This window comes from Podarcis cretensis, assembly GCF_951804945.1.
Source record: "Podarcis cretensis genome assembly, chromosome: 11".
NCBI lineage: Eukaryota > Metazoa > Chordata > Lepidosauria > Squamata > Lacertidae > Podarcis > Podarcis cretensis.
In genome coordinates, this window is record NC_137180.1 from 50,088,160 (window position 1) to 50,103,532 (window position 15,373).

At 45.0% G+C, this 15,373-nt stretch overlaps 1 protein-coding gene across 2 annotated transcripts in view; it reads left to right on the forward strand.

The window, feature by feature from the left end:
* Positions 1-14,468: 14,468 nt before the first annotated feature.
* The window catches only part of PDZD2 (PDZ domain containing 2), a 251,641-nt gene continuing 250,736 nt past the window's right edge, over positions 14,469-15,373 (forward strand). The window contains exon 1 of one of the 2 annotated variants that reach the window (XM_079994649.1): positions 14,469-14,563. The gene's annotated coding sequence lies outside the window, so the exon portion shown is untranslated. The remainder of the gene's footprint in view (positions 14,564-15,373) is intronic. The other variant, XM_079994650.1, reaches the window with a different exon arrangement.

The window sequence follows — 15,373 nt, forward strand, 5'->3', positions numbered from 1 at the left end:
GATCCTGAAGAAGGCATATGACTATCATGACTAGTTAGCCGTTTATAGTCTTAGCTGTGGATTAGTTTACTGCTGGCTGTACCCACCTCTTAAAGGTAAAGGTAAAGGTAAAGGGACCCCTGACCATTAGGTCCAGTCATGGTTGACTGGGATTGCGGCGCTCATCTCGCTTTATTGGCCGAGGGAGCCGGCGTACAGCTTCCGGGTCATGTGGCCAGCATGACTAAGCCGCTTCTGGCGAACCAGAGCAATGCACAGAAACGCCGTTTACCTTCCCGCCGGAGTGGTACCTATTTATCTACTTGCACTTTGACATGCTTTCGAACTGCTAGGTGGGCAGGAGCAGGGACCGAGCAACAGGAGCTCATCCCGTTGCGGGGATTTGAACCGCGACCTTCTGATCGGCAAGTCCTAGGCTCTGTGGTTTAGCCCACAGCGCCACCCACCTCTTAGGTAACCACAAATGAGTCTAGTAGGACATGAGATAGATGCACAGCACAGACTATCACACCAGGCCTTAAAAAGACAGCTTTAGCACCCTGGTACGGTGTCTGCTTTGCATTCAGAAGGTCCTTGCAATAGCAAGTGATTCTGTGTCAATTTTTGTACCTAGCAAGCAAAGCCTGTCTCTTCAGAAACGAGTTTGAGGGGGGAGGGACCAAGTATCTAGTCCTTATGGGAGTAGAGAAAAAACTTGGAAAACTTTTGGCAATATCTCAGAAACCTCCGAGTGGTGCCCGTGTTCAAGAGTGGTGTCTCTTTTACGTTGGTCCTTTGGCCCATCTCCTGATTAGCAGAAGCAAAATACCATATTTTTTGCTCTATAAGACTCACTTTTTCCCTCCCAAAAAGTAAGGGGAAATGTGTGTGCGTCTTATGGAGCAAATATAGGCTGCACTGCTATCCCAGAAGCCAGAACAGCAAGAGGGATCACTGCTTTCAGTGCGCAGCGATCCCTCTTGCTGTTCTGGCTTCTGAGATGCAGAATATTATTTTTTCTTGTTTTCCTCCTCCAAAAACTAGGTGCGTCTTATGGTCTGGTGCGTCTTATAGAGCGAAAAATACGGTAATATACTTCGCGGGTTTTTAACCTAATGTAAAATGAATGTTATAAGTAGGTCACAATCTGCTGCATGGTTTAACTGAGATAATACAGGAGGAAATCAGTAGGGGGAAAGGCTAACTTTTCTTTTTTAACGCGATAAATCTTTTCATGAGCCTTTATAGTCATAGATGGATTGTACCAGCATGAAAAATTCAGGAGACTAAGCACTTAGCAGAGGAGAGCTTTGCAGGCAATGACTGCTTACGTCAGTGTAAAATGGTTACATTGACATTAACAAGTACATCACCTCTTTATGAGGCACTGGAGACGTGAGATACACAACTCATAATTTTGCATTATGAAAATGAAAACAAAATGAGCCTTCAAACCACAACTCTTTTTTAGCAGGAAAATATATCTTGGCTTGATAAAGCTGACTTTTTGTAAAGGGACAGGTACATATAAATGAGCAGTTTAGTACAGTATCTTCCATCATCTCTGACCACTGACCATGATGGCTGGTGCTGATTGGCATTAAGAGTCCTGGATTATCTGGAGGGCTACAGGTTTCCCACCACTGGTATAGTGGACAGAGTGATATGCATGGATTGGGAAACTTGAATTCCATCATCAAGAAGCATACTGGACGACCATTGGTAAACCTCTTGGCCAGCCACAGATGCATATTATGAGATTAAAATGGGACAGCTTCCACCTGCATCGCTCTGAGGTCCTCAGAAGTAAACGCAAAAAACCCCCCAACACCAAACAAATCAATGTTGATGAAAACATCTGTCGCTGTGCATGATAACCTTTTGAAAACTCTCAAATACAACCTTACAGCAAAATATGAAATTCATATTTCCCTCTGGCAAATACAAAATTAGTTACTGCTGTTTTGCCTCCTTTATTTTGAAAAACATGCAAACCCAAACAGGCCTGATACATTTGTTAGAACTGGCAACAAAAGAAGTATGTCTGAAAACTCTTTAGGGCTTGTGGAGGAACATAAATTAACATTAGCAAACCACAAATATGAGTCTACATTGAATATGCCAGACACCGGAGGCCAGGAAGAGATCTTTGTCACTTGTCACTTATTTCTTTCTATTTTTTTTTACTTCCTCTTGGTTTTTCCCAATTGGAAATGTGTAGGTTGTATGATCATCATTTTCTGCATTCCGCCTTGGCAAGTTTCTTTCAATTGCTTTGATACTGAGATTGAGCATAATACAGTGGGGGACTGTGGGTGGCGCTGTGGTCTAAACACTGAGCCCCTTGGGCTTGCTGATCGGAAGGTTGGTGGTTCGAATCCCTGCAACGGAGTGAGCTCCCGTTGCTCTGTCCTAGCTACTGCCAACCTAGCAGTTCGAAAGCACGCCAGTGCAAGTAGATAAATAGGGACTGCTGTGGCGGGAAGGTAAATGGCGTTTCCATGTGCTCTGGCACTTGTCACAGTCCTCCATGTGCCAGAAGTGTTTTAGTCCTGCTGGCCACATGACCCAGAAAACTGTGGATAAATGCCGGCTCCTTTGGCCTGAAAGCGAGATGAGCGCCGCAACCCCATAATCGCCTTTGACTGGATTTAACCACCCAGGGGTTCTTTACATTTACATTTACCTTTACCTTGTAGGGCTGGGTTTGTGGGTTTAGAAAGGAAAAAACAGGGTGGTGTTCAAGTTTTACTCAGGGTAGACATGCTGAAATTAATGGACCTAACTTGGTCATGTTTGTGAATTTCAGTAGGTCTTTTCTGAGTAAAACTTAGTTGAATACCACCCTATTTTTCAGAAGAAGCTGGATTCTACAACACAAAATACATCATGGACCTTTTGCATACATTTACATTTTTTTGCATTTCTTAGTTGGCTTCTGCTTCCATGCTCATTCTTCACCCTAGCTAGCCCATGGGACCAAGGTCTGAGGTGTAACTTGCCAAACAAGTGAAGTGTATTTTCTCTTAAGAGCCATGGAGGGATAGGAATTCTCCTTCCCATCCATCAGTTTGTTAAGCGAAAGCAGAGATTCTCAACATGCTGACTCCTGCAACTAGCCATTCGAACACCACTGTTTCTGAGTGCTGTAGTATATAATTTTTTTCAATTAGCAGATGTTTTAAGTGCAGCAGAGTATTGCTTCATCTTGATTGCATTGTTGTGACAACAAAAGCAGTTGGATCATCAGACATTTGCATAAATGGAGTGCTATTAACGAAGAGCAATGCTAATAAAGAGCTACCTGGAAGACACTCAGGGAGTTCAGCTAACTAGGAATTATGAAGGTAATAAAAATGTGGCAATTTGGATAGTAATGTATATTAATGCAACATGGTATGAGTTTTGCTAGGCAAGTTTCCTTTTTTCAGATACAATGGAATTCTGAACAACTTGTCTAGCTAATGGGAGCTGCACTAAATTTGTCAGAGATTTTATTGGTAGGCGGGGAATGTGGGGAAAATGGAGTCTATGAGAGTAGTATCATTTTGTAGGTCAGTTTCTTTTTCTGCATCCACCAGGACTTCAGCTGATTGATGTGATTCGTCAGTCTTCTGAATTTTTCATGCTTCCTACAATACACCTGTGTCTCATCTCGGGCAGAAGTAACAGCTCCACCATTAAAAAACAACAACTTTACATCCTCTAAACATCGCCTCCCAACAATAAATTGCTGCCTAACATTCTATTTACATTGAAATGCATTTGTTAGATTTTTTTTCTTAAGGCCAATCATTTATATATTTACTTGTTTCCTTTCATAATAACGTCTGCTGTCTATTTGCGTTTGGCTACATTATGAATTATACCACTTGCTCTGATAAAATATGTTGACAAAATACCATATGCAAAAGCTTCCTCCGTTCCTCTGGTGTGTTTTTTTGTTTGACTCAAGATGCTGGTTAAGCTGCATGAAATGTGTGTAGCAAGAAAAAAGAAAATATAAAAAGAAGGGAGACATTCTGAATGCACACAAGTTGATAACCTGGAAGGGAGAGGAAAACAAAATAACAAGGAAAGCATTTCCGCTTTGGAACTCCCTGCCTATTGAGATTAAGTAAGTGCCTTCACTGTATTCTTTCCAGCACCTGCTAAAAACATTCTTGTTTAGAGAAGCCTACCCAGATGCTCAGAAAGTTGCCGTAATTTTTTAATGTGTTTCGGTATTTTAATTTTTGTGTGTTTTAAAATAGAGTTGCAAATGTTTCTTGATTTTATTGCCTTCTTTTGTAAACCACTTTGAGGGCTTTTCTTTTTACAATCGAGGTATATAAATTTTATGCAATAAATAGATAAAAATAAACAAAACAGCTCCACTTCATTGTCAGCACATGGCAACCGCAGAAGCCAGTGGATGTGAGTAAAAATGGTAGGTCTGAAAAGAAGCCCTATGGATGCTTCAAAAACCTTTCAAAAATGTGCGTTTAAACTGGAACGGATCCAACATGAAGTCACAGGACCACAGTCCCAACAAATGGTGAGACATTCACAGCCCTACTGGAGATCCTGGGGATTGAATCTCTTTCCATTCCATTGCTTCTAATGATATGTAGCTGTGTCACAATATTTTCTGAATTGTGCTAATGCCCCTTAGCTGTTTTGTGACTCTGGTGATAACATATGAGGATCATGCTGTTTATCTACTGCAGATAGCGAAGAACAATTGTTTCTCAAAAACATTGCTGATCTGTAAGTAAGTGTATGTGTGTGTTTTATTTAATTTCCTCTGGCAGAGTATGTAAGTTAAATGCAGTATTGATAAAGCATGCTGACATTCTGGCATGCCTACCTAGGTTGTATGTTTATAAAAGATCTGCACATAAACTCAGGAGAAAGATTACTTGAACTCAGCGGGTGCCTTTAAAAGCACCAGATATTTATTGTAAAGAATTCATGCATAAATCTGCTGTGCCAGTTCTGTGAATGAGCAGCCTTCCTTCACAGCAGAATGTAAATATTCCTGCTACAGCAGCAAAAGGGTGAGTGTTGCTATCACTGAGAGCAAAAATAGGTTGCTATCTCTATCAAACAACACCCCAGTATTTAATTTCCAACTGCTCCCGTTGCTTTACATGCTGTGATGCAGAGGGTTCTGCATGCAAAGGGAATTGCATTTGGATTGCTGATTCTCACGTTACGTCTCTCAGAAATGGAAATGGCCGGAAACATCCAAATGGGAATATTACTGTGTTTGATTTCTTGACAGTTAAGGGAGCAAGAAGCAGGCAAGTCTCCTATTGGGCCAAATTCCCATATTACTCATTTGGACAGTGCATTTTGCACAGGAGTTACAGATGAGGAGAACTTTTGATTCTCTGCCTCAGTAAAGATAGACCATCAGTCTAAGGGTGTTTTCTCAGGGGGGAAACAAGTTCTACTAATTTCTATAGAACTGGTTTACATAGTACACAAAAGTGCAAGAGTGCTAATTCTCAATAGCTTTATCCTTCATGTATTCCTCCCGTTTTAACTCTCTCGAAAGTTCGTAGCTGTCACTATACCTTGTGACAGTGATTTCCATAATTTAATCTGCATGCTGAGGGAGCAAGTACTTTGTCCTGCCTATTCTGAATCTTGCACTATTTGTCAGCATTGGATGACCCCCCTGGTTTGTTCCAGAGTGGTAAGAAACTTGATTGCCAACATAGCACACAGAACAAGGTCCACTAGACTTCCCAACCCTCTTCTACCTGTGTGCCCCCAATGCCTCCTTAAACCTGTTCTGGGGATTCTCCCATCCTTCCAGAGCAAGACCTCATTCTGTGCATTATGTACAACTAAGCTGAATCTTGCCCCAAGGGACAAATCTATAAATTGCTACTAAACCATATTTTTGAGGGTAAGTTACCTCTACAGTAGACCATTCAGATTTTGAGACCAATTAATAAATCTGTAGGTACACTGAAGATCAACTTCCAGTGAAGATATTCAACGACCATTTATTTTTTAAACTTCCAAGGAGTTACATATTTTGAAGATGGTAGCCTGGCACATTCCCCCTGTGTTTGCACCAGATGACGCATCAGCTTTCCATGATTCATGATAATTTAGACTTAAGTGGTCCTTAATGGTTACCCGCATTGGCTCTCCATCATACATCTTTCAGTATCAAGGGAACTGTAAATTTGTGTAAAGATGAAATATGTGTGTGAAGACAGAACACAGGAAACATACACAGAGTTTCTTTTTTAGTAGGTTGATAAGCATATTAATATATTTTTTAGAAGAGCAGTTTTTTACTGTTCTGGAGAGCTTGATTTTCATTTAACAAGCTGTGTGTGGATTTTCAGGCAGTTACCTCCCAAAAGTTACAAGTAAAATATACATGCACATTCATAAAGTGCCAACACTTACAATATCAGTTGCAGCATACAAACACACTGGTAGGTAGAAAGTGTGAAATCCACTCCTATAGGCTGCAAATTTAGCATTTGGGGGATCCTAATCTTGCCTATACAATGCAAACTGTGTGGATTCAGTGATGACTCTACTGAGCAGGTAATTCAGGTGTGCACATTGATCTAGGAAGGAATTCCATTTGTCCAAGTGGCTACTATGGTGATGGACATCTATACTGAGTTTGTGGGTGGAATTCTGAATTATGAAATTCTGCATTGTAACATTTCCCTTATATTCTGTGGATGGGTGTGTGAATTTTTCACTGCACTTGAACGCAAATTGTAATGCACATAGTGAATTTTCCAGAAGAAGAGTGAATTAAATATATCTAAATAAACATTCAAACACTGTGCCAATGATTTCGTTTACACGTGGCGATGTCTGGATCACTGGAAAACGCTTGAAAGTCCTAGCTCTGATCTGAAAGAGTATTCAGGAACGAAAAACCATGTCCTTGGCTGTGTCATTCTTCCAAGGAGATCAATCCATTGAAAATGGTAACAAATTATAAACCTGCTTCTCCTCTCACACCAGTTCAACAGCTCAGGGTGTTTTCACACTTTCCATTTTGCCAGTAACAAAGCAAAACAAGCAAATCAAGTTCTTTCTAAGATGCTAACTTTGCAAGTAGCAATACATTAAAGTCCATGCCAGCAGTGTGTCTTCATCCAGCAACCCACACATCAAACATTCATCTCCAGACCTTTATTTTTAAAAAAGTTTTATGACTTCAGCAACTCTATAGCTTTCCTGGTGTATTAAATAAAGAACTATGCCTTGCTCTCCCTAATAATCTTAAAAAATAATTTGCTGCAAAGCTGTCGCAACTGTATAAGTGTGGGTGGATAGGTGTGGCTTTTCATGCTATAGGTGAGGAATTTAATCCTTGTTTTGTAGAGGTATACAGTTGACCTACATGAGAAGGAAACGAGCTTGCAGCGAAAAAGGGAAGGTGTTGACTGTGTGGAGGAAAAGGAGATCATGACTCCTAAATCTCATCAAATATAAGCAGGCTCTGTGGTCCCTAGGCCTAGTTTGCATACAGTATTTAGCAGAACCACAGTGAAGCTTTTCTTGGAATGCACCCTAACCCTTCAGGTTGCAGGTGGGAGCTTGCATGCTTTCATGTTCTCCCAGCCTGAATGTAGTGGGAAAAATCATGCCAGGGAGACGACTAGCTCAAATCAGCCTCCTAGACATGCTGGCTTTCTGTGTGCAGGGAGGTTTTTTTTTTTCCCTTGAGGAAAAATGCAGCACCCACCTGCTATTTCAAGTAATACCCTGGGTCTAAGGGCTTGCCCACACCTCTCTTTGTCCAGTCATTTTCACCCAGGGAAACCCAGAGTTTAGCGCTGAATCTGAGCAAACAGCAATCGGATTTTCCGCAGGTGGCTGTTCCGATTTAGTGCTAAAGAGTGTGTTTTCCAGGAAGAAGCGGCAGGCCAAAGGCAAAACTGCTCAGACCTATGCCTAGAAACCACAGTGCAAATGGGAAACCGCTTGACCCATGCTTTCTCGGCAAAGGACAAGCAGAAGCCCTGAGGCAAGCTTTATCACTGGATTTTACTGAATATATCAACAAGACTAGGACCTGTTTGCTGTAATTCCAAACGTCTGAATTACACAGCTCTCTTCTAAATGTTTAATGTACTTTGTGAGAGTTTCTGTGCCTAGAAGCTTCTTGCTTACAGATCCTTCCATACCATCAGCCCCCACTGTTCTCCATTCAAGCGTCCACTCAACAGCTGAAATAAATTGTGCAAAACGACATCCAGTTGCAAAGCTGGCAACACAGCCCTATGTGTCCAGCATTTTGTTGAAGTTTGCTTTTTATCTGTGGGAAAGAATTTGCAGTATCAGTGCCCACTCAACAAATGGGGCACTGGCGAGTGATTGTGGGCACCTCTGATTAGTTGGTTGCACACACATTTACTATCTCGCACAGCTGGGGCACGTCATGCATACATCTGCCTTGAAATGGGCTACAAATGCAAAGAGGTAAAGTATTTGAAGCTGAACCAATGGGGGGGGGGGGCTGCTGAAGATGCTCCTTGCCTGGAGCACCATTTCATTTAAGGCTTGACCTGCTGCAGTGACATAAAACTTGTTTATTTCCATACAGGAACTTCTTAGCAACTGACAGGAGTGAGTCAGAGGTAAATCACACAAAGTAAGTGGAGTGAACTCTTTATTAGTACAGTGGTACCTCGGGTTACAGGGACGCGGGTGGCGCTGTGGGTTAAACCACAGAGCCTAGGACTTGCCAATCAGAAGCTTGGTGGTTCAAATCCCTGCGATGGGGTGAGCTCCCGCTGCTCGGCCCCTGCTCCTGCCAACCTAGCAGTTCGAAAGCACGTCAAAGTGCAAGTAGATAAATAGGTACTGCTCCAGCGGGAAGGTAAACGGCGTTTCCGTGCACTGCTCTGGTTCGCCAGAAGCGGCTTAGTCATGCTGGCCACATGACCCGGAAGCTGTACGCCGGCTCCCTCGGCCAATAGAGCGAGATGAGCGCCACAACCCCAGAGTCAGTCACGACTGGACCTAATGGTCAGGGGTCCCTTTACCTTTACCTCGGGTTACATACGCTTCAGGTTACATACGCTTCAGGTTCTGCTAACCCAGAAATAGTGCTTCAGGTTAAGAACTTTGCTTCAGGATGAGAACAGAAATTGTGCTCTGGCGGTGCAGCAGCAGCAGGAGGCCCCATTAGCTAAAGTGGTGCTTCAGGTTAAGAACAGTTTCAGGTGAAGTATGGACCTCCGGAACGAATTAAGTACTTAACCTGAGGTACCACTGTAAACACAGGATCCACACAGGAGTGTCGGGCCTTATGAGCACAGCAACTCTTCTTTCCCCTATGAAGCACTTGAGAGACTAAGGGGCATGGCCTTCCCTCAGGTGCCTCTCCAGGGTTTTTTCCAAGCAGTCTGAGACTGTGCCTGCATGACACTAATTTCTCCTCTGCCCACTTAAGACCTCTTCTGATTCTGGCAGACCAGGGGAGAGGGGAGCTTGTTGCAGCAGGAGGGGCCTCACCTGTGCTTCTACCAGCCTGACTCATCTCTGCATCTTGGTCTCTCTCTCCTCCTGCTTCTGCTTCTTCTGGACTTCTCTCTGCTACAGACACTCACAACTCACTAAACTGTCACCACTTCAGCTTCTGACATCTCCCAGTCTTTTCCCTTTCCTCCTTTCTTTTACTGGGGGTTCCCCAGCTGGTTTCTCCCACCATTCCTCTGCCTCCAATCAGTCCCTGACAGCAACGTTTCCCAGCCAGCTTCAAAACACTCTTCGCTGGCCAAATCCAGATGTTCTAGGCTGCCCCCTTTCAGCCTCCTGTCTTGCAGGTTGGTGTAGCTTCAGGTATCTTTCACTACGGTCTTTTTGTGTAGCTCAGTGCAGGCCCAGTGAAGTAGGTGGGAACACCTGTTCAATAGGAACTAGCAGGCAGAGGAAGAAAGAGACATATCTTTGCTTGGCACAATATCTAAATAACCCGAATGAAGCTTTGCTTTCCTCGTCTCAGCATTCCTACTGTATTAGGCCCACTACTTAAACGCAGTGTGCGAGAATCAATTTTCTCTTTGTGCAGAGAGTGGCTTAACACTTTCAGATGAAAATTACTAACTTTTCAATGAGTGCGGCAGATAGATAATAGGCCGAAACTATTGCAGCATTGAATTCAGGAATACAGAGCCAGATCTTGCTCCTCTTGATGCCAGTGGCAAAACTGCCATAATGAGGCAACTATAATTTGCTGCCAAGACATTATTAGAAATTCAGTAGATGGTTATTATTATTCACAAACCTAGCAAGAGAGTCAGTAATAGCTGTCACCATTAGAAATGTAGCCAAAGGAACAATTCTTCCTAAATGTCTAGCTTCTGCTTCCTTTGGAAATGGAAAGGTGCTTTGAAGTGCCACAGCCACCCACCTGTAACAGTGCCTTGACTTTCGTAAGCCTAGAAACATATTAGATCTCACCTTTGCCGTGTTTTCATCTATCCTGCTGTAGCTAGTTACCTGTGTGTTTCCAGTCTTCTAAATTTTGCACTATCGGAGTTTTGCTCTTTTTAAATTCAGCACCACTAACTCACACCAGTTTTTAAAATAGCAAAGTAAATTCACCTGAAGTTGTTTGGAAGTGCTAAGAAAATATAAACCTACATGGATCATCTTGCTAGCCTGGAATTTCTAGGCCAGATGCCTGCAAGGCTGGGTTGGGAACCATGGATTCTGATCCCAATACTTGCCCAGTGGATGTACATTGCCATCATCTACAGGGATCATCATTTAATACTAGTAATTGAAAACATCTTATTGCAGGTAACTTATCTTTGGATTAACACCAAGGATTAAAGGGACCACAACCCTCACATTATAGCATTGAGAAGAGAGACTTGAGAAGAACCCAAATAAGATTCTTTGAAGTATGGTTCTAAAGCTATATTTAAAGTTGTTTGAGGCAACATGGTGCCCATGGTCCAATACGTTTTATTAAGCTTTTTAGCATTAATTAAAGGGGTGGGGGAGAGAGCAGTGCAGGCCTAAGACATAATGTTGCTGGAAGCTGACACAAACACCAAGGCCAACATTTTAAAAAGTTTTGCTGTACCATTCAGACGCCAGTTCTCTCCCCTCCAAAAAAAATAATTGTTTGGTGGTTCTTGCAAGGTCATGAGGGGAATGTAAATATCTTTAGTTTTTAAGTCAGCCTTGGAGGAAAATGGAAATATCTAACCCTTTTAAAATTGTGGTGATATAATAAAAACTGTGGAGGCAGATTTCAGCACAAATTGCTCAGTAAAAACTGAGCATGTTTTTGGCTTCCTGGAGCCAGCCAATACATTCAAAATATTGGCATAAAAGAGAAGCACCAGGTACTCCCCCCCCCCCAATTTATTTAAAATTAGAGAAATTTTCTTTTAACACCCCTCCCCCCTAAAATCAAAGTATTATTTAAAACCGATTAAGTAACTTCAAAGCACTTTAAATGCTACCAGCATTTGGGTTTGGGCTGTTCACTGACTCACCTGCCCCCTCCAGCCTGTGATCTCGGAGGCTTCCTCTCTGGTACGTTTTTGCCCGCCAGCTGCTTCCAGACAACTCATAAGCATCTTTGTGCTGCTGAGAAACTGCTCAGAGAATGGCACAACCCCCTTGGAGGCTCTGAACATGACTATGGCAAGCCTCAGATGTTCTCGAACCCGAAGTGAAAAGCCGTACGGATTGATGGGTGGGTTCTGCTCTGGACCACACTGGTATGTTTTAAAGAAATGACTCGGAGAGATAGAAATTGGGGGCAAGAAAACTGTGCCCTATATAGAACCTGCTGCCTAAGCAGCTACTTCATTTTGCTCTGGTGTCAAGGCTGGCCCTAAGAGAAAGCTTCAAAGCGGGGTGGGGGGAGAAGGAGGGATGCCACCCACTGCCCATGCAAGGAGATGCCCTCTGACCCTTACACCCTTGGTATAGTGGCCGATCCGGATCAGGGAGGCTCAGCCTGTTGAGTTAATTAAGCCAGGCTGGCAATGACAAAGTCTGAGCCTTCCTGTTTCCAATCAATACCAAACCCTCACAGCGCACACCCAGAAGTATTTTTGGCAGCCAGCCTAGCGGAGAGGAGGGGGTGACCCAGCCGCCCACGAGACCAGGCCTGGCAGAGGCCCAGGCAGGGGAACTGGAGCCTCCCATCGCCTCCGAGTGCCTGCAGTTCCTGCAGGGATGTGCTGTGGATTTAATAATACCTGTGTGACAATGTCATCCTTCAAACGAGGTGAGTGCCATCAATTATTCCCAGCATACTAAGTGATGGAATTAAAGCCCTAAGCTGTTCACAGCTTGATCCCGCTGTGCTTGCATGTTGCAATTTTTTATTTTTTAAGGAGGGGAAAAATGAGAGAGAAAAGTCCACGTCTCTCTTCACAGTTTCTTGGCGCTTTGCCTTGGTGGTGAAGCAGCTGTCACGTCGGGGAAAACAGACGTGGCCTCCCGGAGAGGGAGTCTCACAGTCTCCACACTCCCTGCTCAGCAACTTCCCAGCAGCAAGGGAGAGTGAGGAAATCTCTGTCGCCTTCCCCTCTCTGCAACCTCCTCGAGGAGACTTTCAGAATAAGTGTGATGCAGCCACTCATCATTCATTCATATATTCATTCTGTGGGTACAGAGCGCGGCGGCAGCGGGGGAACACCGGCCCTGACGCGTCACTCGGAGAGGAACGCCCCCAGCCAATGGGGACTCCTCGGCCTCCTCCGCCTCGGAAGGGCCCCGCCCCATGCAAATGAAGGGGCGGGGCGCTCCTCATCTTTGAATGAACGCTGGATGCAAACGGGAGAAAAGGGAAGAGCGGGGTTTCCTCGCCCCCTTACCAAAAAGGCAAAGCGCGGCGAGGGAGTGGGGGGCTCTTGGAGCTACGAATCAGAGCTTCTCCTCCCAGCCGTCCCGCCTATCGCAGAGAAGGGAGGCGGGCGGTTTCCACGGTTCTTCCCCCCCAATGGTTGCAAGCGGTGCAGCTAAATTGAGAACAACACTAGCGGGAGGACTCGGATCTTTGCTTTAAAAAAACCAAACTAAAACCCAGAAAAACCCGCCTTTCTCCTCCCTGCTTTGAACTGCGAGAATCACAGGCTGCCTCTGGACCACCAGCAGCAGCTGTAGCAGGTGAGAGGGCGGATTGCGGAGAGCGGGGCAGACAGGGCTGGGGCTTCTAGGGACGGGGGAGAATGGGGGGCTGTGAAAACGCTTGTGGGGTTCTGGAGGGTGTCGAGGCGGCTCAGGAGAAGCCAACCCCCAGGACGGATGGGGCTAGGAGGGCAGCCTGGGCGGCGGCGGGGAGGGGGGGGCAGAGACCCTCACGATAGACCCTCCATCTCTCCGCACTCCGCCCCCCTGTTTGGGTTTTGCCCCTCTGCTTTCCGAAGAGGGGCGTGTTCCGTGCCTGCATGTGTGAGCGTGGGGGGAAAGTTGTGCCCAAGACTAAGTCATCTTTTCCCACTGTTGGGGGAGCGGAGGCTGAACTAAGTCTGCCCTCGCAATCATTATTATTTAAACAAAATACTCTTCGAATTGTTCTCCGCTGAAATCCAGGTCAACACCCTGAGTCTTTCGAAGACTGTCCCAGGCATCCCCCTTGCGGGAAGGCAGAGAAGCCCAGCTCTGATTTCAGACGTGTTTCCCAAATCAAGGCGATTTATAGGAATTGCAGGTTTGGGCTCCGCTCCGCTTGTATGCATGTGATTTTCTTCCTCAGGACTAGCTGGAGAAACGTGAAGAGCAAAGGAACCCGTCTTGGCCCGTAAGGAACTACCCCCCCCCCCCAAAAAAAATCCACAGCTGGGCAATAATACTTTAATTAGGACCAATCCACTGCCCTAAAATTGCAAGGAAGCTTGCGAGCTCATCCTGGGAGGCGGTGGGATAACCTGGGGGTGGGGTGGGGTGGGGGAGAGAGAGGCGCTAATAAGAGACAAGGGGGCGGCCGGGTATCGCTGGAGGTGCAAATGACGTTGAAAAGCTACTCTCACCAGCCCACCAGTTTTGTTGAATGAATTAAACCAAAAAGATTTAGCTGGATTTTGAGTAAATGTGCAATGTCTTGCTACTGTTTAGAATTCGGTTGTGTACCTTCCTTAGTGGGTCGTGCAAACCACTGTTCTGAATAATGGTTTGTGTTTGGGTAGGGTAGCAGGCACTAGGGAGGTGTTTATGGAACCATGGAGCGGGAGGAGGGCTGGCGGCCCCCCAAAGTTAGATGTTGAGCAAGCAGCAGGTGTTGGGAAGGGAAATTGCCCCAGTCCAGGCTGGTTAAAAGTTCTGGAGGGCTGGGCGCCTCCCGGTCCAGGGCCCGTCCCTTCGGCTCCCCGCCCAGCCTAGGAAAACCACGAGGTCGCCCAGCAGAGAACTTCAGCTGCTGAGGTTTGTCAAGAGAGCCGGACCGCAAAGGAATGGGTGGGTGGGGTGCAGGAGGAGAGAAGCCGAGCGGCCGCCTCTTTGCTCAGAGCCGGCTAGGCTTTGGAAAAGTTGCTGGCTCGTTTGCACGTGAGGAAGCGTTTCCGTTCCCTGGGCGGGACACCGCGGCGGAGCGCCTCCTGAAGGAGCGAGCCCTGTAAATGGCAGCCTTTCTCAGGTAGAGATCCTTGCTCTGGGTTTATTTGCATAGGTTATTTTAATTTCCGTGGATTATTTTATTTCTGAAAGAGCCCGGAGCCAAGATAGCCATTGCTTTTATTCTATTTTAAGTTGGTTTCTTGGTTTAAAATGGATGCTTTCTTCGAGATTCATGCACTGTAAGGGGTTGGACTAGATGACTTTGGGGGTCCCTTCCCCACACTACAATTCTGTGATAAAAAGTTCTGTAGGCTAATTTCCCAACAGCTGAGGAGGGGGTTTATGAAAAGTGTAGAATACTGTCAGAGTATAGTGGTACCTCAGGTTACATACGCTTCAGGTTACAGACTCTGCTAACCCAGAAATAGTACCCCAGGTTAAGAACTTTGCTTCAGGATGAGAACAGAAATTGTGCAGCGGCAGCAGGAGGCCCCATTACCTAAAGTGGTGCCTCAGGTTAAGAACAGTTTCAAGTCAAGAACAGACCTCTAGAACGAATTAAGTTCTTAACCCGAGGAACCACTGTATAGCCTTCCCAGAATGGTTCACCTGGCAATGCCTTCATGGGGTCCTAGCCAGAGAAATTTTACTCGGAATAGACCCACTGAAATGGAAGCATGTAACTTAGCCATGCCTAATTATTTCGGTGGGTCTTCTCATGAGTAGGATCAGCACTGGCTACAACACATGGTCTTTTCTGCACCGGCTGAAGAACTTTTTGTTTACCACCCAGGCCTTTAACAGGACGTGTTTTACAGACTGGGCTTCTCAGTTCTGTATTCGAATTTTAAAGTAATATTGATGCAGTAAATAAACATCAATTCCACAA